The sequence below is a fragment of the Stigmatopora nigra genome, chromosome 9 (assembly GCF_051989575.1).
Source record: "Stigmatopora nigra isolate UIUO_SnigA chromosome 9, RoL_Snig_1.1, whole genome shotgun sequence".
Lineage (NCBI taxonomy): Eukaryota > Metazoa > Chordata > Actinopteri > Syngnathiformes > Syngnathidae > Stigmatopora > Stigmatopora nigra.
Genome location: NC_135516.1, coordinates 4840199 through 4866003, shown reverse-complemented (window position 1 = coordinate 4866003; position 25805 = coordinate 4840199). Strand labels below are relative to the sequence as shown.

The following is a 25805-nucleotide window of genomic DNA, read 5'->3' as shown; positions in this document are numbered from 1 at the left end:
CTGTTGAAATACAACTTCAAGAATTGGAAAAAAATAGTATGATCATTTTCACTCATTGAATGACTATTTGCAGTGCACTTCTCTATTTCATTCTCTTGCATTTACTCTTTCTCCTTAAAAAAACTAATCTAGTCTGTTTTTCACCTCTGGCTACAATGAAACACATTTTGACAAACAAACTGATGCAACCCTTTGCTAGAGACTAACTATATACCAAGGGGCAGATGCATATTCTGCATACAAATTTGTGTTCTTTGAAAACTACCTCAATTGGAAATTGTAAGATTTTATGAATAATCCATCTACACAGATACAAACACACACACATTCTCCTTATATTGCATGGATTCGCTACTTGGTTGAAGGTACATTGGGGAATGAAATGGGGCAATTTATCACATTAGAGTTATTTTTTTGATAAACATGATTTAAATACATATAGAACCAAATGTATCTAATGTAAGAATTATTGACTATGTTATTATATATGGACTGTTTATTTCTGTTTGTTATGGTTGATTTTACCAGGCCTTTCAGTTTTGTTTTGTTTGACATCAACATAAATTTAGGCTGGCGGAAGAGTGGTTAGCACATTGGCCTCACAGTGCGGATACTGGGTTCAAATCCAGGTCAGTCTACCTGGAGTTTGCATGTTCTCCCCGAGCCTGCATGTTTTTTCTCCAGGTACTCTGGTTTCCTCCCACATTCCAAAGACATGCACTTTAGGCTGATTGGACACTCAAATGGTCCCCTTGGTATGATCATGAGCGTGAATGGTTGTTTGTATCCTTTTGCCCTACGATTGGCTGGCCACCAATTCAGGGTGTGCCCCGCCTCTGGCCCAAAGTTAGCTGGGATAGGCTCCAGCACCCCCCATAGCCTTAGTGAGGATAAAGTGGCTCAGAAAATGAGATGACAACATAAACATGATCATGTGTCGGAGGTTGCGCCATTCAGCCAATCGCAGGTTCAGCATCAGATGGGTCAAGCAATGCCAGGTATTGCTCATCAATAATCTCAAAGCTATTTAAGCCACCCAGAGCTTGACAACATGGCTGGATAGTCTTAATCAGTTTACTGTTAAGTACTTTCTTGCGCTACCTCCTTGTTCGTCTTCCCTGATGTCCGACCTCTTGTGTTTGCCGTAGGATCACGACCACGTGCCTTATACTTTCGCTTTCGATCCCTCTACAGACCTCTCGGATATCGACCACCACGCTAAGTAAACCGACTTGTCTAGGCTGATCCCTTTGCTCCTTCACCCGGCCCTGGAATACTGACAATACATAGAAAACGCCATGTCAGACTTATATGTGTATTTGCCTGCTTCGGGGCCCTTCGCCCACGATCGTAACAGATCCAACTATGACACAGTTTTTAAATGATAGAATGTTAAACAGTCACTCTACCTTTGGCTGAGGTTCAATATTTGGGAAACATTATTACTCTCCTTAGTCATTAGTTGATAGGACTATAATACTACAATTCTTGCATTGATGCAAAGTTTTTTTAAATTTTTGGTGCTGAATCAAAATCTCTTTTTCTCTTGGGTATAGGTTTTTGCAAATCAAGATTGAGCTTATTATGTGGTAACGTGGATTTTTTTCATAATGTATAAATATATATAAGTAGGCTTTCTATTTTTTCATTGCCATGTGACTGTACTGTCATTCCATCAATAGGTTCTAGCGAGTGCAGCACCAGAAAGCAAGAATGATTATCAACTGTGGTTGTGATGTCACAGTTTTAGTTCAGTCAGTGCAAGCGTGAATACAGCCTTAGTTCTCTTTAAATGGTTGGTTTCCTCTTTTCTTGTCAGAATTTGCAGTTTCCAGTGTTGAAATGACTGCAGGCTGAAGGCTATTATGGAAAGTGCCCATGTCCCTAACCGACTTAACCTAGAAGCACCAGTAAGTCTGTATTTATTTAATAAGCCCTTATACAAAAAATATAGGTAAAATAATATATCTACGAAATTTAATTCAGACCAATTTATGAGTATTGGAGGAGGAGCCTGTGCCTTTATGCCCTCAACTAGCTAACTCTAAGACAATAGGTCTCCAATTAATGAATCATCTCTGATACAAATAATCAAAATCGGACGGACTCCATGGATGTAACCATGCAGGAATATTTAAAGAATCACAGATCAAAAGTTTTGAATACCCATTCTCAAGACTATCCATCACTGTGACTCTCCCAAGAGATGATCAGTGCACATCATTGGCTGCATGCTTTTGTCAACATTTGGGGTGAGCCAAAAGTGGTCCTCCAACGCACAATTTCTTTCACTATACAATCCAAAAATAGTATCTTAGCAGTGTATTCAACGTCCTCAGTTTTTTGTAGTAATCTTGTGCCTTGCTCTGTCCTCAATGTCCTATAATCCCAAAATAAATGATAACATTTTAAAGCATTTTTATTCATTCATTCATTTTCCATAACACAAGGGCCGCAGGGGATGCCGGACTCTATCCTAACCAACAATGTGCAGCCGGGGGACACCCTGATTTGGTTGCCGGCCAATCACACGGCACAAGGAGACAGATAACAATTTTAGCTTACAGTCATACCTTAGGACAATTTAGAGCAGTGGTCACCAACTGTGGTCCTCGAATGCTTTTGTCCAGTCTGTTGTCCATATCTCCCTCCGCCAGCACATTCGAATCAAGTAATCAAGGCTGTTATTAGAATTCTGGACAGCTTGCTGATGAGTCATTTGATTCCGGAGTGTTGGAGGAGGAAGACATGGAAAACAGACTGGATAGGTGCCTAGAGTGTTTAACCAGCCTACCATCAAAGTTCCCTCTCAGTTGCACAACTGCTCAATTGCGCACTAGTTGGAACCTCTCACCACACAAAAAAACCTATCCAGTGCAGTGAATGCACTGCAAATGAATTATATACGTATATATGTGCAGTAATCCCTCGAATATCGCCGATAATGTAGAGCAGACTTTGTCACGTTAATCGAGAGCGCGATGTAGGATCTCTCCTATTTCTACATACCTTACCACGTTTTCGCGTCTATCCAAAAGATACAAGTACACAACCGCCAACAGCCAGTTATAGGCATGCATTCATATCAAAATTTAAACAGCAATGGAGTGCCACGCTGTTTAGCACAGCAACGTCTTTTTTCTCAATTACTGACTCCTAATGTTGAGCACAATGTTCCTCGGTGTCCTCAAGGAGGTTGTCTGTATGCCCAGACATAAAAAGGGAGAAAATTAGAGGGAACATTGCCTACCTTGCATGTTTTTTCCTATTGTGGGAGGAAAACCCTAGGGTAGAACATGCAAACTCCACAGAAGCGTCAGAACCTGTCAAGAATTGAACCTTCGGTCTCAGAACTGAGGCAAACTTGGTAACCTGTCTTTCACCAGGGACCTTGTCAAAGTATATACAAAAACAAATTATCAAGACTCAAGTAGATCTATAATATAAATTGTACAATAAAAATTATACCAGCCTACCCCGCATGTGTATATATATAAAGAAAAATAAAAATTGAAATATATATATATATATATATATATATATATATATATATATATATATATATATATATATATATATATATATATATATATGTATATATATATATATATATATATATATATATATATATATATATATATATATATATATATATATATATATAACATGTATATATATATATATATATATATATATATATATATATATATATATATATATATATATATATATATATATATATATATATATATATATATATATATATATATATATATATATATATATATATATATATATATATATATATATATATATATATATATATATATATATATATATATATATATATATATATATATATATATATATATATATATATATATATATATATATATATATATATATATATATAACATGCTTATTTATTGCCTATTTATTTATTTATTTTCCTGTGTTTGTATTCTCACTCTATTGGTCTAAACTAGTCAAAGACACACAGATGACTATTGACCCTCACAATCCTGCTGCCACCAGCGGGAATCGAGCCTTTGCCTGCCCACACTAAAGTCAGACAAGTAAACCTCTACACCATTTATCAGATGGCCCCACTCAACACGTTGTAACTCGATTACTTTTAAAAATGATATAGCATAAGTTAGACAATTCATTAAACACAAATAACCAAAACTTTTTTACACCAGGGAACTTCTGAATTTGTGAATGCTAAACTTGCAAAAGATGTGAGGGTTCATCTTACTTAAAATTAATCTGATTTCAATTTAGAGACCACAGCTTTGGTAGTAGCACAAGTTTCAAATTCAATGTGACACCCTAAAATGCGACCAGATGTGAAACTACCATCTTGAGATTTTCAGCTCCTCCTGGTTAAAAATCAGCAACTGCATAGCTATTGGCTCAGACTCACATAATAGGGAACGAAACCCTGTCATTTTTGGGCCCGGTCCCTGGAAGTGGAGCAGAAAGCTGCATCATTGTAGGAGACAGTTGTGAGTTGGCCACGAGAAAAGCAACAGAGCCACAAACACTGGCAGGCTTGATGGCACAAAGGGTAGCCTGCAGTTGCTGGAAGATGAAGAGAACGTCAGTTTTGTTGGATCCCACGCAAAACCAGCACCAAGCTAAACCTGAGAAATATTTCGACTCCAGGGATTCTAATAATACATTCATGAATTATAATGTGCAAGGTCATTTCGAAAATTAGGTTTCTTGAATATGTTGTGCACTGTTACATTTCATTATTCAGCTGAGCTGTCACACATGCAATGGTGCTAAACGTAATGGTATTTTTAACAGTTTTGTCAAATTTCCTCATTCACAAATGAATAAAGTATGCTTCTAATGATAATCATTAAATTGTGAACTGATTCATTGTGATACTATATTTATTATTATCTGTACATTTGAAAAAACATTTTTTTTTATCCACTACTTGTGCAACATCAATACAAGCACCTCCAGAGTTTTGTCAATAATTCACAGTACTTCCAATGTTACAGTGATGCTGCAACCTAACATAAAAAAAGGAATAAATCAAAGAAAATCTAGAAACTCAAACAAAGACTGGAAACTACAAAGTTGATTGTAGTCTATTCTTCTCTTAGTCAAAAAACTAGATTATTTTCCTAATCAAATGCCATAAAGTAAATGAACACATCTTTCTTACTATTCATATTGCTATCCAAATTATTTATTTCCTTTAGTTTATATAAGTGTAGTTCTGTATGTATCTTTAGTATTTATGATTTCATATTTACATTTGGTATTCTCCAATTTCATTCACAAAAGACATTGTAATCATGCTGCAACAATAGAACTATGTTGATATTATTAAGTACCTTAATTACTGTTAGAAATATAATTAACCAGAGGGATATAGAAAATTCCCCATCTAGTAGGTGATGATTTCCTACTATTAAAATTCAAGATCAAATTGAACTACAACCACAAGGCTCCCTAAACAGCATCACCACCATATAATCCCATGTCCTGTCTAATTTAACCCAAAAATATGCAATTAAATAATCAGCCCTTAATCAAATAAAAAAAGTGGCCTCATGGATTGATTGGTAGACATCCCTAGACCTGTACCAGGTGATTTCCGGCGTAAGGCAGACTACTTATTGGTTGCCAGTAGGTCGTAGGGAATCAAACCCAGACTGCCCAAACCAAAGCCAAGCAGAAGCACCACTTCTCCATCGGGTGGCCTAGTTATTATTCTATATTTTTTTATATTTGCACTACCCCCAGCCCTTAAATGGTGCATTATGGCTTGCAGGCACTCATTTTAAAAAGTGAAGCAGGTAAAATCTTTCTACTATCAAGACACATCTTTTCAGATGTAATGAAGTGGTATGGACAAAAAAAAATCCCATATAGCTGCAACATGATAAGGAGGAAAACTGTTGTAAAGAGAGTGAAAATGTGGGGTAAACAAACACTTCAAAGACAGCAAGGACCCTGAAGAAGGTTCTAAAATAACATTGTTTGTACATCTTTGGAAGTGAACATAAGTGTTCCAAAAATATATGAACACGTCTTCATTGGTGAATGATTTAAGTAGCTGTGTGATGCATAAAACTAAATACTATAATTACATGGCTATTTAATAAATTATTTAACCAACAAAAGAAGAAAAACAAGCTTCAACCTATATTTATCATTCTCAAGTAAATATAATAACATTTCATTTTCAATAACTTAACTGTTGAGCACCAAAATGAAGCCGATTCCTGGAATGTTGGAGAAAAAATGTAAAAGACAGCAGTCAGGTGGCTCATTATCATTCATATCATGAATATGTGAGGTATGGTATAACAATAACAGTTTGTGCAAACAACGGTATTAGAACTTGATGCTCTGCCTGAGATGACTTAAATCTGTCTTCCACAGTGAATACAGGGGATTTCTGTTTTTGTAGTCACATAGGTTGCATTTCTATCAACACACAAATTTGTGGCATACTCCACTTAAATGTAGCTCGAAATGATATATACTCTTTAGCCACGTTGCCTAAGAAGTTTCATTACACAGTCCCAACCCTGTACTTGCTTGTCTTGCCGTTAAGAGTATAGACGTGATGGCATATTTTGCCACCATATGTTAATAAAGTCAGTGAAATGAACATTGTTTAACATAGCAATAGTATGCTGGTATATTCTACTGTATAGAATATACCAACATAGTATTGTAACAGATAAAGTCTGTTGTTTAAGTCAACAGCAGTTCATGTAGAGATCACAACACAGTATAGATTCTATACCAAAAGTTCGGGAACCTTTTTGACGAAGAGAGCCATAAACAATTCATATTTTCAAACATTATTCCTTGAGAGCTATACTTAAAATTTAAAAGTAAAAATACATGAAAATGTGAGAATTTATTATTTATTTCACCACTTTGAAAGTAAAAAAAAGTCTGAATTCTTTTGAAAATGTTATTTCACTGTTGCTAATCAATGAGTATCAATGAGAGGATGCATGCAGAAGAGTCTAATGAAGAAAAAATATGATTTAAAAAAGGCGCTGGAGATAGTTTCGCCGCCACAGTGCCGGCGTGACGCTCCCATTGGTGCGTTGGGACTTAGGTCTCTCACCAGCGGTTCCCATATTCTACCTCACAGGTTCGTGGAGAGCCATATAAACCCATCAAAAGAGCCATATATGGCTCTCGAGCTATAGGTTCCCTACCCCTGTTTTATACTGTGTTGATCTCTACATGAACTGCTGTTGACCTAAACACACACTTTATCTGTTTAATGTGCCAATGAATTATTATTTGCATGGACTCACAATTGCATTATTGTTTTAGGTTGTTTTGGTCATCAATATCTACCACGGATATTATCTGAAATTGAGGCTTATAAAGTGTATGCATAGCCGCTGGGATTTGCATGTTGAATTTCATCCCCTATATTTTATGTGTTCCAGGACCGCATTTAGGCACTTTATGATTTACAAATTAAGCACTGGTTACACTGTGTTCAAGGTTTAACCGCATGATCAGGTTTTTAATGAAATGCGAAAGGTAGCTTTTGCCACTTTGGATTGTTTTTATAAAATTGTGAACATTATTTAAAAAAAAAAGGGAATAATCTATGGACAGCCTGGTCTATGAGTGGTTACTGCGTTGGGCTCCCAGTTCTGGGGTTGAGGGTTCAATCCCAGGTGGCTCCTCACTGTGTGGAGTTTGCATATTCTCCTTGGGCTTGTGGGGTTTTTCTGCTGGTACTGTTTGTTGTTGTTTTTTGCAGGTTTTTTACCGCATCCCAAAAACATGCAGGTGTAGGCTGGTTGTGAGGATAATGGTCACCAATGGTCACCTTCTGAATGGCGACACGCATAAAGCATGATGCATTCTCAGGAGTATAACGAGATATTGCGGTGCCCTACAATGTTGAGCATTGAATTATCGTGATTAGTAGAAAAAGTATTAGTAGTAAACTGTCAATCATATACCATATTTTTTTGGAGTGAAATAAGACTAAAAAAGTGTCAATCTGATTAAAATCAGAGTCTAAACATTGTACCCATTTACACCGTCTCACTGTATGTTGCAATAATGTTGCTGAAGAGGTCTTCTGAGTCATGCTTTCCCTGGTCCCTCACCTCAGACCAGTTTGCCATGGGTGACCCTACTAGGGGCACAAGGCCCCAGACAACATAGCTCCAAGGACCACTCGGACACACAAACCCCACCACCACAAAGGTGAGGCATAATATTACTTTTGGTTTAATATTAGGATTAGTGAGATAATAGGAGGGGAAAAAACTAGAAAAATTCCAAGTTTAGTTACTTATTTTCATGTTACGTGATCTGGAAGTCCTTTGGGGTACACAGACTTACGTAAGTACGTAACATTACGGTCGGTATGTGTAGTGTAAGTTACACATTTTCTTACGACAAAATGTGGCCAGTCTGAATGCAATAGTATATTGTACAGAATTATACTGTTTTTTTTGTTTGATTAATAGAAAATACAAAAAAAACATTTGAACATGTGCATATTGCAGTGACCCTGACAAAGGATGAATAGTATTGAAAATGAATGGGTGGTGTGTCGATTATTTGTGTTATCTTATATGTCTCAAGAAATGTGTCAAAATTTCTGATGGCCCCCAACAAAACTTCTAAATGAATTTTAATTCATACGACATACAATAACAACAATGGGTAAATAAAAGATTACATTCTTAACATGCATGCTCAAGGAAAAAAAAGTATTTAACCTGCTATAGACGCAACCCAAAAGGGTGTTAAGGTGCTCAGGGAGCTTTTCGTATCCCCTTAAAGTGTTGCAAAATGTTATGCTTGCTCTAGCGGCTTAAATGAGGCTGATTTCGCCCATGGTGTGCGTGCGTTACCTGTTTTTTTTTCTCCTGAAGCAGCTGCTTCTCATGTCAACAATATATTCTGCTTCAAGGTTCCATTAAGGTTGTTTTGCATTTAAGCTCCAGCTGGTCGACAGCTAACATCTGGTTGTGGGAGCTTTATTTGCGTATATTTCTCACACGTATTCACAGTACAATTAATATGCTCACCAAAGCCACTAATGTTCATCACTTAATTATTTAGATAATTTGTCGGCCAAGTAAGTAATTGTTCTGCTTTAACGTTGTGATAACGGATATGATTCGTTTTGGCATAGTTACATCTTTTATTTATTTTGATGAGTGTAAGGGTAGACATACATTTTTTTTTATGATAGCATATTGTTTTTCCAGAGTGAACAGGTTATTGCCACTAGTATATTATTTTTATCGCAATATTAAAAATGCAAAAACATCTTACCACAAAAAATGCATTAATCCACAGATACATGCATGATTTAATGCATTATAGGCTCATTTATCAACACACTCCATGAACAGAAGTTTCCGTGTTGTGCATATCTGTAGTGATTTTACACTCTGCACGTTTCTTGATGAATGGGGCGTCACCCAGATTATCACCGATGAACAATTTAGAATCGGTAATTCACCTCTAATGCACAGCTTCAATTTTGTATGCCCCATGAAACTACCGTATTCCCTCGCATATACGCCATATTTGTCGGTAAAAGAAATGATGATTGAATCAAAGGTATGCATTACATGTGCAAAAATTAGACTTAAAATGCATGAAACTGCAAGGTGACAATGACGGAAAACCATAACGCAAGATAATGTGGCTGATACGGTCATTTATTTCAAAATAGAAAAAGATAAATAGATAAAATGCTAAAAAATATGTGTTTTGAGGTCTATGAATGAAATTGAAGAAAAACACCATATCTTGCATAAAACATGAAAAAACTCACTTACTTGTGCCTGCCATTGCTCGCTCAGGATGCCGCCATCTTACCGATGGGTAAACGTCTCACTGACCAAGCACTAGTAGCCTTGATACATTTGTTTGTAGTGTTTACCATATCAGCACATCCCAATAGATGTTAAGGCTGATGGAAGGTCTTGCGGTGGATCATTAAAATATAATTAAAGATTATTGAAATAAGTACCCAGAGAAAACCCACAAAATCCCGGGGAGAACCTGCAATTTCCACACTGAAGACCGACCTAGGAATGTGAGGCGGGCGCGCTAACCACCTTGGCCACCTTGGTTTTATCAAGCAATCCAAAATTCAAGTGGGACCTGAAGACATGAAATTGGTTCGAACCACACCTCTTTACTTGGCCTCCCGGCATGGATGCATCTTGGGTTCTATTACATAGATCAACTGATAAATACTTACTACTGGTAAATAACTTACGTTTACAACCCCTCGACTCTACAAACAAACCTGACAATTGTAAATGCTATTATGATGATTTATTTATTAATAATTAAAATATTAATCTTATTACTATAATTATTATTACTATTATTATTATTATTACTATAATTATTATTACTATTATCATTATTATTACTATAATTACTATTACTATTATCAATATTATTACTACAATTATTATTACTATAATTATTATTACTATTATCATTATTATTACTATAATTATTTTTTTCTTATTATCATTATTATTACCATAATTATTTTTACGATTATCATTATTATTACTATAATTATTATTACTTTTATCATTATCATTAGTATTACTATTATTATTACTATTATCATTATTATTACTATTATTATTATTTCTACTATTATCATTATTATTATTACTATTATCATTTTTATTACTATTATTTTTATTATTACTACTACTATTATTATTATTAGTAGTATTACATTTCATCATCTGAAATTATGGATTTGTACTGGTGCACCATTGTCAATACTGACCAAGATAACAATATTCGGATTAAAAGAACAGGATAGATAATTTTGGCGTCCCTGCGAAAGACAACGCAGTTCAAAGCCTTTTTTCTGATTCCCATGTCAATGACTAAGAATGCTAACCCCCATTTAACCATCTAAACCGGTATAAGCAAGCCCACTCATTGGCCACGCTTCATTCGTGAATGCGTCAAAGCAGTTTTAGTTAAATATTCGGATTAAAACAACACAATAGATTATTTACCCGTTTCTCCTTTCTTGAGAACATTTACAGTTATTGATTTTTAAAAAAATCAAACATGAAAAGAGAAAATTTAATAATATACCCCATTTTTTTGGACAAAAATCTAAACGTATAAACAATAAATGAGAATAAATAATAATTTAAATAATGTTTGTTTTAAAATAAAGCAATCTAAAATAAATTATAAAATGAAAACAATAATATTCACAGTTAAGAGGCTAAATAAATCTGATATAATTAAAGATTAGTTTGGCACTCATACTGTGGTATACAATCAAGTATTGTCTGTTCCACAAGTTAACAGAAAATGACAGGGTTCAACAACACATTCACATATTCTCATTGGGACACATTTTACACAGGAATAAATCTAATCAAAAGTTCTATTTTAAGGTATTCAGAATGGTAATGCATGTTTTCTAGAATGTAGGAGGAAATTCAAGCAGCTCGCCTCCCTGAAAAAAACTTACATACACAGGTGAAACATGGAAGCTTCACTCATGTCCCAGTGGCTGTTTTGCAGATGCGCAGAGCAGAACATCACCATACTTCAATTACCTTTATGTCCCATAGGAGCATTGTTTCTAAATCACATCCAACTGGAGGTCATTCCAGCGTCCCAGAGCATATTGTATTTGAGTTTAGAGGTTCGACTGCATGTTTAGTATTCTGTTTGCATTTTTCAGAACAAAGCATATCTTCCTGAACTGTATTTTGAATTCATTCTTTTTTTGGCATCGCTTATCCTCACATGCGTCACGGGAGTTGCTGAAGCCTATCCCCAGCAACTATGCGTCCCAGGCTGGGAACACCCTGAATTAGTGGCCCGATAATTTTAGGGTAAAGTGAATGACACCTATTTATTGTCACACTCATATGTAAGGGCAATTTACAGTGTTCAACCAGTTTATCATATATGTTTCTTCGGATGAAGGGGTAAACTGGGGTAGCCAGAGAAAAAAATATATGGTTAATTGGGCGATGGCTTTTCTGATCACAATAATCACTGATCAATTCACATTAAGCCGCGATAGGATGTATGGCTCAAGGGGAAGCGTGAAAACATTGTTCCCTGTTGAAAGATTTTGCTCTTGTTTTAGTGAGGAGGTTAGTAATTGTATTTCAGACAAAACTTGGTTGAATGTTTTAGGAAAATAAAATAGCTATCCGCGGCATCAGAAAAGGAACTTTGGACCTCCAACGAAAAGAACGCTTGTGTTAACAGACAGAGACATGCCATTAGATAGTGATTACCATTTCATTTTAATTTTATAAAATATATTTGGTGCTGGGTGGCCCGATGAGTGAGTGCCCTTCGATTGGCTGGCCTGAAGTCAGCTGGGCTAGGGTCCAGCACCCCGCGTGACCCTAGTGAGAATAAATCGGTTCAGAAAATGAGATAAGATGAGATCTCGGACCAGAGACATTTCCACAGAAAAGTGAATTATCTGGCAGCCCAAAAGGGATGAGGATTTTGTGCAAATCAATATTTTGACTCTGGTTGCAGTATCGATTGCAGCCACATTTAAGGGGATCTCGCCTCATCTCGTTCTGAGATTTAGGGTCCAATGCCAACCTTCCTGTGTGGAGTTTGTATGTTCTCCATGGGGCTGCTTGGCTCTGGTTTCCTCCCACATCCCAAAAACATGAATGCTAGGCTGGTTGAACACTCTAAATTGCCCTTAGGTATGAGTGTGAGTGTAAATGATTGTATGTTTAATTATGTCCTGCGATTGGCTGACAACCAATTCAGGGTGTCCATGCCTGCCGCCCATAGTTGCCTGGGATTGGATCCAAGCACCCCCTAACGACCCACTCTCCATTGTTGCAATGTGGTGACTAAGCAACCTACAAGTATTCAACACTAATGTCAATTGATTGCGTATTTCATAAGCTTTGAGAGAGTATCATATGTATCTTAGTATGTATTTTTTTCTTTCCCCAATTGAGCTGTGTGCAGTTTCTCAATGCACAAAATTTCTCTTGTTTCCCCCTCTTTTCAGTGTTTCCATTCTGTTAACTGCCCCCTCCCACTTTTGGAACAAACAATGCCAGACATTTTGATCATTTACATACGGTTTAAACATAAGCATAAGGACATGGGGGAAAATAATTGCAAATTGGCTCTCAATCAGTAACTGCTCCCATCATTCTCTTGCAGGATCCAACTTTAATTTTATATTCAGATAGTAGGTCTTCATGTGGGAAATCCAATATTTGTCCGATTCGTTCATTTTGTGTGGCCGCCGTTTTAATTTTCTCTACATAACATTGCCAGAGTGACCTTCGAACTCTTGTTTTGCTTTTCGGGTTCCGATAACGACTACGGCCACGACCACGCAACTTGTACCTTCGTTTCGGATCTGGACCTCTCGGCTACCGACCCCCAAGCCACGTTCATCGACCTGCCTACGCTACTTCCCTCGTATCTTCGCCCTACTCTGGTACATTTTTAATAAACTGAAACCACCACGACCAACATTGTTTTTGTACCTGTTTTGGGGCACTCCGGCCTCAACTATAACAGTTTATTGTAAAAACGGACATTTAATCCGTCCCCGGCTGCTTTGCCGATTGGGGTATTTCGCCTCCTAAATCTAGTTTGAGGGCTCTTTAGTTTTCTCTGGCATCAACGCACAGTATTTCCCACTCTCCCTTGGCCATTTAGTCAGGAATACTTTCAAACACTCACCAGTAATATAGAATCCCCAAAGCTGTCTATGAGTTACTTCATCCTACCAAACAATTGTGAGTTGTCGCATTTTACTTTGCTTTCACTGTACATCTCTGTCTTTGCCAGTACTCCTGCTCTTTTATGCTACTGCTGTGGTCATCTTTGCATTCATCCTGATTTTGGGTCACTGAACAATTCATACTGGAGTCAGTCAACAACGCTTAATCTGGTTAAGGTTTGGGGGATGCTGGAGCCAAGCGGACTTCAGGAAAAAGGCAGAGTATACGTAGTCGCTAGTCAGTTGTAGAGCACGCATAGGGACAGACAGACTCACACTCACGATCACACAAAAACTGAGAGGGAATCTATCCCACGCTGCCCACACTAAAGTCAGGCAAGTGAACCAATACAACATCAAGTGGCCATACTGCAGTCGAATCCAGAAAAATCAAATCTGTGTCAGAATTAAAAACATGAAATAAATCCAAATCAGATATTTCTCCAGACGAATTAGACTTTCATGGAAGAACTTCACTCGAGTAACTTAAAGGTACTAAGATCCGATTTAGGTCACTTCAAGCTGTGGTATGAAATAAGAGCTATATTGGTCAAACCTACAGAGCACTGGCAGAAAGCCCCTATGCCTTGGAAATAGCAAGACTTTACTGGTTTACTTTACTGTACATTTTCAGAATGATGATGTGTGTTTCAAATAAGAGTGAATGCTGACTGATCCAGATGTTTCAATTTGATATGAAAACTAGACTATTAACATGAAGCCAATTAAAAATGTTATGACCAGTAACTCTTTGATGATTTAAAGGGATGCCTAAAATAAATTGAGTTTCATCACAACATAGAGGGAACCCTCAGCCATGGTGGTCCATTTTTTACATACGTACTTGAAATCGTTTTTCCCTCAAAATTGGCATTATTGATAAATATAATTAATATACATATTTGGAAGCAATGTGTAAATAATTACTTATCCCAACCTACAGTTGACATTGGGTTTGTTATCAATTGGTGACATGTTACTCGAGCAACTGGAACAATTTTCCATACTGGAAAAAGGTTAACTTATGTCTCTTTTAATGTTTGAAAACTGCTAAAATTACGCATCTATACACAAACTGAACTCAGCCTCCCCAAAAACATAACATATATGTATGCTCTACTTGAGAATGAATAAATGTGAAGTGACCAGGTCTGGTACGAGTGGGGAAATAATGCATACATTGTATTGTGTCCCTCTAGGCTTCTCTTCCTCTTGTAACCAGCTGCGTGTAATTTTTAATCAACACTTGTCTGTCTATTTAAACCTTGCGTGTGTTTTTTTTAGACATTGTCAGATCGTTTGCTTTGCTTGCTTCATGCCAAGTTGCCATGCCATGCTCCATGTTCCATGTTTCTTGTCTTCCATGTCAGGTTTGATTTTGCTATTTATTGCTATGTTCTGTTATTTTCTTGAATCCCCTCCTGCCTCATTTATTAGAAGTGTTGTGAATGAACTCCATTCCACATCCTTGGTTGCTTCCCTGCATTTGTGTCCTCCAACCTTGTTCCACGCTCGACGCCACACTTAACGTAAGCACAATGCCCCTAACCACAATGCATCTATTACAACTGTTTGATCAAATGACTTAAATTTGTAGAAATACAATAGCATGTGCACAGCAGGAAACAATAGCAAAGCAGCCAAATGTCGAAAAACACATTTCATGAGAACATTTAGATTATGTGACCCTTTTTCCTGGGGGCATTTGCCATTGACGTGAGCAAAAATAAAGCTCAGTATTATTGAATTTTTTAATGTTGATCAATTTTTTTCCTTTTTTTAATATATTTAATTCCTGCAAAGAAATCAAAAACATAAACACCAAATCAACTATCGCTCACATTTTGTGGACATAGATAGCTAAACCAAATCTACAATCCTTGAAAAAACTGATAAGAATTCTCGTGTTGTTAAAAAAATAATTGAGCACGCTGCTTAAATTTCAAAATAAATGCATATTTAGTAATTTGGAACCTATTATTGCCAGATGGAATCAACAGTACTATTTTGTACGAATGTGACCAGCTGTACAACAATCCAACCCTTCAATAACAGGCTCACTGTGGTTTTTCACTTTGAATATTTTCCCACATGTGCATGTGTGAACAACAATCTATATAAATCTGCAGATCTACTTTGTCTTTCTGACATTTTTTCCATCTATCTCTCCAAATTCAGATCTTCACTACTTTCGCAGAACAACAATTTTTCAGGTATTGACATGATTCCTGAATAATATCTGCTTTAAGAACCAGTGACAAATACATTCATTATCCGTCCTGCTTATCCTCACAAGAGGATCAGAAAAGGGGCTGGGTCGCAAGGGGTGCTGGATCCCAGTGAACTACAAGCACCAGGCCCCTGAATATAAGCCAATAGCAGTGTGCAATGAGACAGACAACCACATACGTATTCAAGATAAAGCTTATAGATAGGGGCAATTTAGAGTGTCCAACTATCCTAGCATGCAGGTTTTTGGGATGTAGAAGAAAGCCCATGCAAGCAGGGTTAAAAACATGGAAACTTCCCACAAAAAGGTCTGAATCTGCGCTTGAACCCTCGATCTCAGAATTATGAGGCCGATTTACCGACCACTTGTCCACTGGGTGACCCACAAATATACAGATTGAAATGAAAATATGTGAATGCATCCATATATATTCATTTGCATTCAGACAACTGTCCATGCTCTTCTTCTGACACAAAGTCCTTGGGCATATCTCAAATCTGGCCATGAGCAGATACCGGTGGACTAGTTTGTGCTGTGCTGTCACTCTTCGCGCCATTATTCTGAGGACACTTTAAATGGTAAATGCCACACGAAATAAGGGGAAGGGACAGCATATAAAATGAGGTATGAATGAGAGAAAAAGAGAAAACGACAGCACCCGAGGGAGCAAACATCACCTTGTGTCTGGCGGCCTGACAGCAAGGGGCAGATGGGTGTAGGTGAGGTAGATAATGTGTGTGTGTGTGTGTGTATGCAGAGGTATGGCAACTTTCCAGCTTAGAGAAGGGCATCTGTCTGTCTCCACTCCGTTCCAACTATATCTATCGCGTCTCACCTGTCCATGTCGTACTGACTGCTATTCGTATTAGGAGGTGTAGCAGGCCGTAGATGTGGAACACCATCATGCAATGGAATAACCTTCTGCTTCCCTCATGCTATCTGTCTCTCTGCCTGTCTCCCCTCATCTTTGTCTGGCTGGAAGGCTGCATGTTTTTTTTCCCAGTATGGACATATTTTGCCCACCCGCTTGTCAATAAAATGTATCCTATGCTTCTTTTTGTAAGGTTCTAAATCAACACAACAATATATTTGCTTGTGCAGCTTGCTCCAGATACAGTTTGGTAGATCTGGGTAGTCTAATCTATCACTAGCCAATCATAGTTGGTGAAAGTGATGACATATCCCTACGCCTGCGAGAAGGAAATGACGTATCCCTACGCCTGCGAGAAGGACTTGGTGTCACCAAATCGAATTCTGATTGGTTGAAGCGACAGTATTATCGACGCTTGTTTAATGCAGCGGAGCCTGCAGAACTGATTGTGAAGGCCTTGAGGCCGATTTCTGATCCTGGCAACAAATAATGGCTGAAATTTGATTGGTTAAATGTTTCAATATGAAAACACACTTTTGGAAGCAGTGCAACCAGGGGTAAAGCAATGAAAGGAAGCTGACAGACAATCTGGAATTATTTTATAAGTATTCATGGACAAAATGTAATTAACATCAGTCTGTGATTCAGATATTTCCTAGGCCAGCAGAGAAGGCATTGAAGGCCCTGATGGCACACCACTACAATCTTTAATACTAGTCACCAATAACCCTTTAACAATTATGAAAGTATACCCATTTTGTATGTAATACGTATGTAAATGTATGTATGCCAAAACAGCAAAAATATAAGAAAACTATTTTAAGCCATTAGAATGATGGCAAAAAAGAGCAGAAATATAACAAAACTATTTTTAAGTCATTGAAATAATGCTGCAACTATTTACATTATGTATACAAATAATAAATAAAATAATATACACACCCCAATAAGAAACCCACAACTTCAAATTACATTACGCACACAGACAAAAACTCAAGTAACAATTCCGTAATGAATGAGGGCCGGCACAAGAATCATGAATCACCGTCAAAAGAGACAAGGGGGGTCTATCTTGACTCAGTAGTTACTCTTCGACCCAATGACTCCTCTGCTAAACTGACCTGCTTCTAGAGGGCACTAACCTTGCACATTAATAGAGCCACTGCGAATGGGAGGTAATAGGAAACCGACTCCAGCACAAAAATTAAAAAAGAAAAAATATCAGGTAGAGGAAGTTTATAGTAGCATTGCTTGTGTGTGGCAATTTCATGCATTCACAGGAGCAAGGGCTGATGGGTACAATGTCTTAAGGGTAAATAGGTGTCAGTGAGGCTATGTTGCGTGAATGTTGAGAGTGAGGTGAGTGGCAAGTGAGCCTGTCTTGCTTGCTAAATCCAGAGAGGGCAACCCTCACAAGTATGCACAGCACGGAAGATGAAAAAAATGGCCACTTGTCATTTGTCACTTCGTCAAAGCAGTCTTCCACAAAATGATTTTATTAAAACAACCAAGTAGGCTACTTATCGGCTGGTCCACTACTTTCTAGGTGGTTAATCCACTCATTTTACTGCTTGGTCTGATGGTAAAAGGAGAGGTTTATATTAGAAGTTTTTGCATTGGTTATATTTCCTACACCTCATCTCATTTTCTGAAGCGCTATTACCTCATTAGGGTCACAGGGGTTGGTGGAGCCAATCCCAGCTGTCTCTGGGCCAGAAGGGACAGCCTGAATTGGTGGCCAGCCGATCACAGGGCACAAGGAGATGGACAACCATGCATACCCACAACCATACCTAGGGGCAATTTAGAGTGTCCAATCAGCCTGCCATGCATGTTTTTGGAATGTGGGAGGAAACCCATGCATGACCTGGATTTGAACCCAGGACCCCAGAGCCTACATAGTGAATTTAAAAGGATGAATCTATAATGCACTATAAACTTACTGGTGGACTTAAATTAGACTTGTCGGCCTCACAGCTCTGGGGTCCTGGGTTCAAATCCAGGTAATATCCATCTGCGTGGAGTTTACATGTTCTCCCCGGGCCTGCGTGGGTTTCCTTTGGGTACTCTCTGCAGGTCTTAGAACCTATTAGCCATGATAAACGAGGAATTACTGTATATATATTGAAGCACTCTATGTTTAAGGAGGTCTTAGGGCTTCTTAGCAATTGAATTTCCATATCCAGGATCTTATGCTGGTTCTGGGAAGAAATAATTCTTGTCGATTTTCTTTGAAATGTCATTTTTCATGATTGAGTGCACAACCACCCAAGTACATTACAATTCATCTCAGTAAGAGAGTGAAGGCTGAGATCTTTGAGAGTGTTATCTTGAAAACATCCAACTCATTGTGGATGGCATGACGGGGTATTGAAAATGTCTCTCAGCTCATCTCATTTTCTGAACCGCTTTATTGTCATTAGGGTTGCGGGGGGTGCTGGAGCCTATCCCAGCTGTCTCCGGGCCAGAGGCAGTGGACACCCTGAATCGGTGGCCAGCCGATCGCAGGGCACAAGGAGACCGACCACCATGCACACTCACACCCATACCTATTTTACAATTTAGAGAGTGTCCAATCAGCCTACCATGCATGTTTTTGGAATGTGGGAGGAAAGTGGAGTACCCAGAAGAAACCCACCGGGTTAAACCTCCTAAGACCCAGACTCTTGCAAGGCATGCATTTTCATTCCTCCTTTCATATTTAGGCTATATGGGACCTAATGAGTTTAAAAACAAAGAATTATCTTTTTATACGATGTAATTTCTGAGAAAATGATGTAGACATCATAGGTGAACACCAGGCATTTGTAGTCCAAAATTTAACATTGTAGTCTTGTGACAACCAAAAATGTGATGTCCACACAAGATGATTTTTCTGGATATGTGCATGGTATGGCCAGCTTGGTTCTACTGCCTGGCCAAATCCTTTTTCCTTGCCAAATGTATAGAATGTATGACAAAAACAACTTTCCTGGTATCCAAAAGATCTGTTCTATCCAGGCCTTCTTGCTAGGGGAAAACAAGAACAATCACAAATTAAATGTAGCAGTCGGGCAGCAAAGAAATGATTGCATTTCCTCTTGATGAACCTTGTGTTCTATCTCTCATAGTCTGTCTGTCTACTGTTTGTATTTCTGTCTCTCTCGCTCTCTCTGACTAGTGAAATTGTTACTTTCATTCTCAGTTGTTCAGCTGAGTCTGGGCTGTTGTACTCTGTAATTCCATAATGCACTTTCTCTTATTTTCCATTGTAATGGCCACACTTGTGTCGCCTTCATTTTCTCGCACTTCTTCAAAGGGTTGCTGCATTAAAGAATCTACCAGTGTACGACAGAGCAGTTTAAAAGAGAAACAGTATTCATCTTTTTTCTTTTGAGAAGTCAAACTTGTATTACTTAGAGAGAAGGGAAGAATGTTACAGCTAGTAATCCACTATAGACCAAAAAGATATAAGAGTAGTTAGAATTGCATGGATTTGCAATTATAGATTTGTTAGAAAAAGAGAAACAAACCAATTTTTAATAGTGCCTAGCTGCGTTAGGCAACTTTTGATTATTTCTGGCCTTTATTGAGCATTTGAACAATTTTCACATAAAAAAAGTATTTTAACACTACCAAACATAGTGTCCCAAAATATGAATTAACTATGCATAAAAAGACCTACTGGTAGATACAACAGTATTTTTCATGGGTTCTAGTTGAATTCATGGTATTTTTTATTTTTGGACTAAGATGCATGGATACTCCTGATTTTTTTGTTTTGTTTAAACACTTTTCATTTATGTTAAATGGTTTTCATTGGCAGAAGAGAACACTTTCTATTTCTTTAAAGCTGTGGTTTAATATTTAAAGAGCATAACTTTGAACAGCCAATGAACAACACTTTTAAAATTGTGTTTATTTCTTTGAAAGGTAGTTAATGTGATAAGTTGTGTTCATTATGGCTTGATTGCTCATATTTGTTTAATATGTCATGATGTTGCAAGCTGGGGCACCTTCTCTGGTGTTATGAAACTATTAAATGTCAATGTTGAACATAAATAACAAATAAATAAATGGATCGTATTAATAATAGATGATCTACAAATAAATTCATTTTACCTTCTGGTATAATGTTCTCTTTCAATATATGATAAGGTGTGGATAGATTCAGCTTTTTTATTTTCAGGGACTCATTTTTCATGACAACCTAACTATAACATGGATAGGTAAGACCGCAGGTTTCAAAGCGGTGTTGAATAAAGGCCTATTGTTATTCTTGTAGTTTTCAACCTTGTGGATGCCACTGTGTCAATCCTACATTCGGTTTGTCTGTACACTCGTGTGCAACCTCACTCACACGCAGTTTAAAATCCAGCATCGGGTCTGGCGTCTGCCTGGAGTGTGTCGTTTTAGAGCTTGGCATCGTACTCCCCTGTCGCAGCCGGCGGCTGCACAAGCTAGCTCTCGTTCGCCTACAGCGCGTTAAGCTCTGGTTCCGCCATCATGGAAGATAGTAAATGGAAAAGCAACTCACAGGATTCAGGAAGTGTATTTTTTATTTTTATTTTAGTATATTTTTGTTTGATCTTTATCATTTGGACAGTTTTTTGTATCTTCAAAGAAAAAGGCTATCCATCAAAGCTTTTCATAACCTTAATATTTTGTAAGTACCGTATTTTCACGACTATAAGGCACACCGCATTATAAGGTGCACCCTCAATGAATGACATTTTTCCATATATAAGGCGCACTGTATTATAAGGCGCATTGTATTGTAAGGCGCACTGTCTATTTTGGAGAAGATAGTCGTGAAAATACGGTAATTGCTATTGCCTTCCAGCTATGAAGCACTCACTACACAGTCACCTCTAGAGCCAGCCATTGTTGATGTTTTGGATTTTTTTGCATAAAATCTTGCAGTAGCCGAGGAGCTATATGATGGAAGATTTTGTAAACTAAGATGGCATCTGTATATTTAAGAGTATTGTTTCAGTTCAGGCGTTTGTGTTTTTTTTTAATCTCCGACAGCGGTGGTTTTTCGTCTTTGGTTTTCTGGTTTTTCCATATATAAGGCGCACTGGAGTATAAGGCTCACTGTCTATTTTGGAGAAAATTTAAGACTTTTAAGTGTGCCTTATAGTCGTGAAAATACGGTATAAGCATTTGTGAGTGGAGGTATCACTCTTATAGTGTTTTATGTTCCAAATTGTCTCAAAACAGTTGACAGGTAATTGTCATTCTCAGTATGGTTTTGTCCTATTCTACAAATTGTAATGAACTGGTCAGGTGTTGTGAGGTATTTGGTCTTCAAATGCAGGCAAGCTACAGATATACCTAGACTAGATATTGTCTTTACATACTAGGTCTATGCCAAGGATTGGGATTTAGACATAGAACAAGCAAACATGTACTGTAACTGAAGGTGAAAAACAATGTTTGCATTAGATATACACATTCCAACAGATATTTTTCATCAATTTTATTATTATTACTTTGGACACGCGCCATGTGGATCTCCAAAACTGCAGTGTATGTCTGCCCTGTTTGTTCTCAACTTTCAGATGCTGTGGTACAGTGTAGATGGGCATTGAAGTACTATGTAAAAGTTTTTATTTGAACACCAAAATATTTCAAAGACAAATTCACTTTGGAATGACATGAAATTTCTAATGAGTGTGTCGGCCTCACAGCTCTGAGGTCCTGGGTTAAAATCCAGGCCAGTCCACCTGTGTGGAGTTTGCATGTTTTCTTGCGTGGGTTTCCTCCGGGTCCTCCCACATTCCAAAAAACATGCATGGTAGGCTGATTGGACACTCTAAATTGCCCCTAAGTATGGGTGTGAGCTTGTATGGTTGTCCATCTCCTTGTGCCCTGCGTTCGGCCAACCAATTCAGGGGATTGGCAGCTGGGATAGGCTCCAGCACTGCCCACGACCCTAGTGAGGATAAAACGGTTCAGAAAATGAATGAATGAATGAATCAATTTCTAATAATGCTACCAAGTACTCATCATGCATTATTACCAGTTTTCTTCAGCAAACAAATCTAGTAAATACAACATCTATCAATGTCTTCCATATCTTGTATGTCCAGAGACTCGATGTATGTGACCTACAAACTATTGTGAACATTAGCATGCTTTCAATGGATTCAGCTTGGCGACCCCAAAGGGGATCAACCAAAAGTCCACCACCATTGCAGTTTGAAGTCCTTCTAATACTTCAGGGGGGACTTTACTGAATTCCTCAGCTTTAATTGCTTTTCTTTGCGGAAAAAAAACCCCAGAAATGTGACAAACAGTTTCAATCCCATTCTCCTGATTGGATATGGTGTAAGTAAGAAAAGGCATGATATTTAATGCGCAGGACCATCATCTGTTTTGTCTCATTGGTGTGATGGCGAGCATTTTAGTTATTTTTACTCACAAAATTGAATCATTCGTATTGAAGAAACGGTTAACAGGTGTTGTTTGAGTTTGCATGTTTTTCTTGGGTTTGCAGGCGTTTTTCCACATCACCAAAACATTCAAGCAGGCTGTTTAAAAACTCTAAATTTTCCCTAGGTATGAGTGTGAGCATAAATGGTTGTCTGTCTTCTTGTTGGCATCCCTCGCCTGGTGCCCGTAGTTAGCTCGGAGAGGCTCCAGCACCCCCTACGGCTCCGGTTAGGATAAGCGATTTGAACAATGAATAAAATGTGTTGTTTGCTGAACATTGGTTAATGGGAGACCCATAAAAAGTGAGTTGTGATGCACAAATCATCTCACTACAGTGTTTTCTAAAAATGAAAATGTAGTATTGTGGTCAAATTATTATCATCTTTGACAAGGGCAATGTTATTAGTTCAAACATTGTTTTACTGGAAGGTAAAAATAAAACAATGCCTCCTTTATACCCAGCGGTTGTCCTAGATGGAATGATGCCTAGGGCATAACATGAATCCCAGTGACAATGTGAATGTGAGAGTGAATGTACAAGTAGTGCTCTTTTTCTATTTATTTAATAAAGAATAGAAAATGATATAACAATATTAGCGGCTTAATGGGCAAGTGATTAGTGTGTCGGCCTCAGAGTTCCGATATCGAAGGTTCAATTATGGGTTGGGACCTTCCTGGGGGGAGTTTGCTTGGTCTACCCCGGCTTGCGTAGCTTTTCTCCGGGTACTCTGGTGATGTATGAAGTAGCAATGTCTCATTACTGATGTTCAATAACACTGTGACAGTAGATTATATGATATTGAAAATTGCTTTTATTCATACAATATTATCCACGTTTTGGGAGCTATTTGATTTTTTTATGTTTTGCAATTTGGGAAGGTTTTCGTATCTTGAAACGAAGAGTTTGAATATTTCATATGCAGTAGCATTCATAAGTAGAAGTACCACTGTAATTAAAGGATGTACGGAGTGCTCATTATTTTGACAGTTGAGCATCCCTTATGTTCTATTAGTCGCTTTTGTTTGACAATTTTGTCCACCTTTTGGGGGCTCTTTGATTTTTTTAATGTTTCGCAATTTGGACAGTTTTTTTGTATCATTGAACAAGGAGTTTGAATATTTCATATGCAGAAGCATTCTTAAATTCAAGCACTACTGTAATTAAAGAATGTAGTGAGTGCTCATAATTTTGACAGTTGAGCATCCCTTATGTCAGGGGTAGGGAACCTATGGCTCAGGAGCCATATGTGGCTCTTTAGATGGTTGTATATGGCTCCCTGCTAACCTTTGTGGTAAAATATGGGTATCACTGGTCCCGAACGCACCAATGGGAGCGTCATGCTGGAAATGTAGCGCCGACGTTATCTCTAGCGCACTTTTAATCATACATTTTCTTCACTAGACTCTTCTGCATGCATACTCTCATTGATACTAATTGATTAGCAACAGTAAAATAATATTTTCAAAAGAACGCAGACTTTTTTTTACTTTCAAAGTGGTGAAATTATTAATAAATGCACACATTTTCATGTATTTTTTACTTCTAAATTCTTAGTATGACTCTCAAGGAATAATGTTTTTGAAAATATGAAATGTTTATGGCTCTCTTCATCAAAAAGGTTCCCGACCCCTGCATTATGTTCTACAGTCGCTCTTGTTTGACAATATTGTCCACGTTTTGGGGGCTGTTTTTTTTAATGTTTCGCAATTTAGACAGGTTTTTCATATCTTGGGAAAAATGGTTTGAATATTTCATATGCGGTAGCATTCTTAAATTCAAGCACAACTGTAATTAAAGAATGTAGTGAGTGCTCATAATTTTGACAGTTGAGCATCCCTTATGTCAGGGGTAGGGAACCTATGGCTCGGGAGCCATATGTGGCTCTTTTGATGGTTGACAGTTGAGCATCCCTTATGTTCTATTGTCGCTCTTGTTTGACAATAATGTTCACCTTTTGGGGGCTGTTTGATTTTTTTATGTTTCGCAATTTTGACAGGTTTTTCATATCTTGGGACAAATGGTTTAAATATATCACAAGTATAGTAGTTGCATTCAGAGGCAGTATTGTAATTAAAATGTGTTGCATCTGCTCATTATTTTGACAGTTGAAACGAAGGGTTTGAATATTTTAACATCGTTTATATTCTATAGTCGCCCATGTCAATTTAAAATTGAAAAAAATATGAGCAATGTTCAAATATGAAACATCCTAACTCTAAAGGGAGGAACATCAAAAGAGACTGACTGAATCTTAACGTGTGCGCGCGCGCGTGTGCACGCGTCCCTTTTGGTTGGACTCGTGCAGGTTTTCGCAGCTGAGAAGAGGAGCGCATCATACTGAAGCGATCGTGCCAACTTGAGTCCATTTCAACAGATCTCCCATCTAAGGTAACATTTCGACCAGTTTATCGAACTACTAATTGTACATCATCCTTTCGACATGAGCGTGTTTTTAGCAGAGGTCAGACCGAATGAGGATCAAGTCCCAGTTTCCTCTCGTTTAGAAGTCTGT

General features: G+C 37.6%; 1 protein-coding gene across 3 annotated transcripts in view; it reads left to right on the top strand.

The window, feature by feature from the left end:
* The first annotated feature begins 15247 nt into the window (after window positions 1-15247).
* cdh24b (cadherin 24, type 2b) overlaps window positions 15248-25805 on the top strand; it is a 116977-nt gene continuing 106419 nt past the window's right edge. Inside the window, exons 1-2 of one of the 3 annotated variants that reach the window (XM_077723994.1) lie at window positions 15248-15303; window positions 25599-25681. The gene's annotated coding sequence lies outside the window, so the exon portion shown is untranslated. Of the gene's footprint in view, window positions 15304-25570; window positions 25682-25805 lie in introns of those variants that run through there. The other 2 variants (XM_077723996.1, XM_077723993.1) reach the window with 2 other exon arrangements.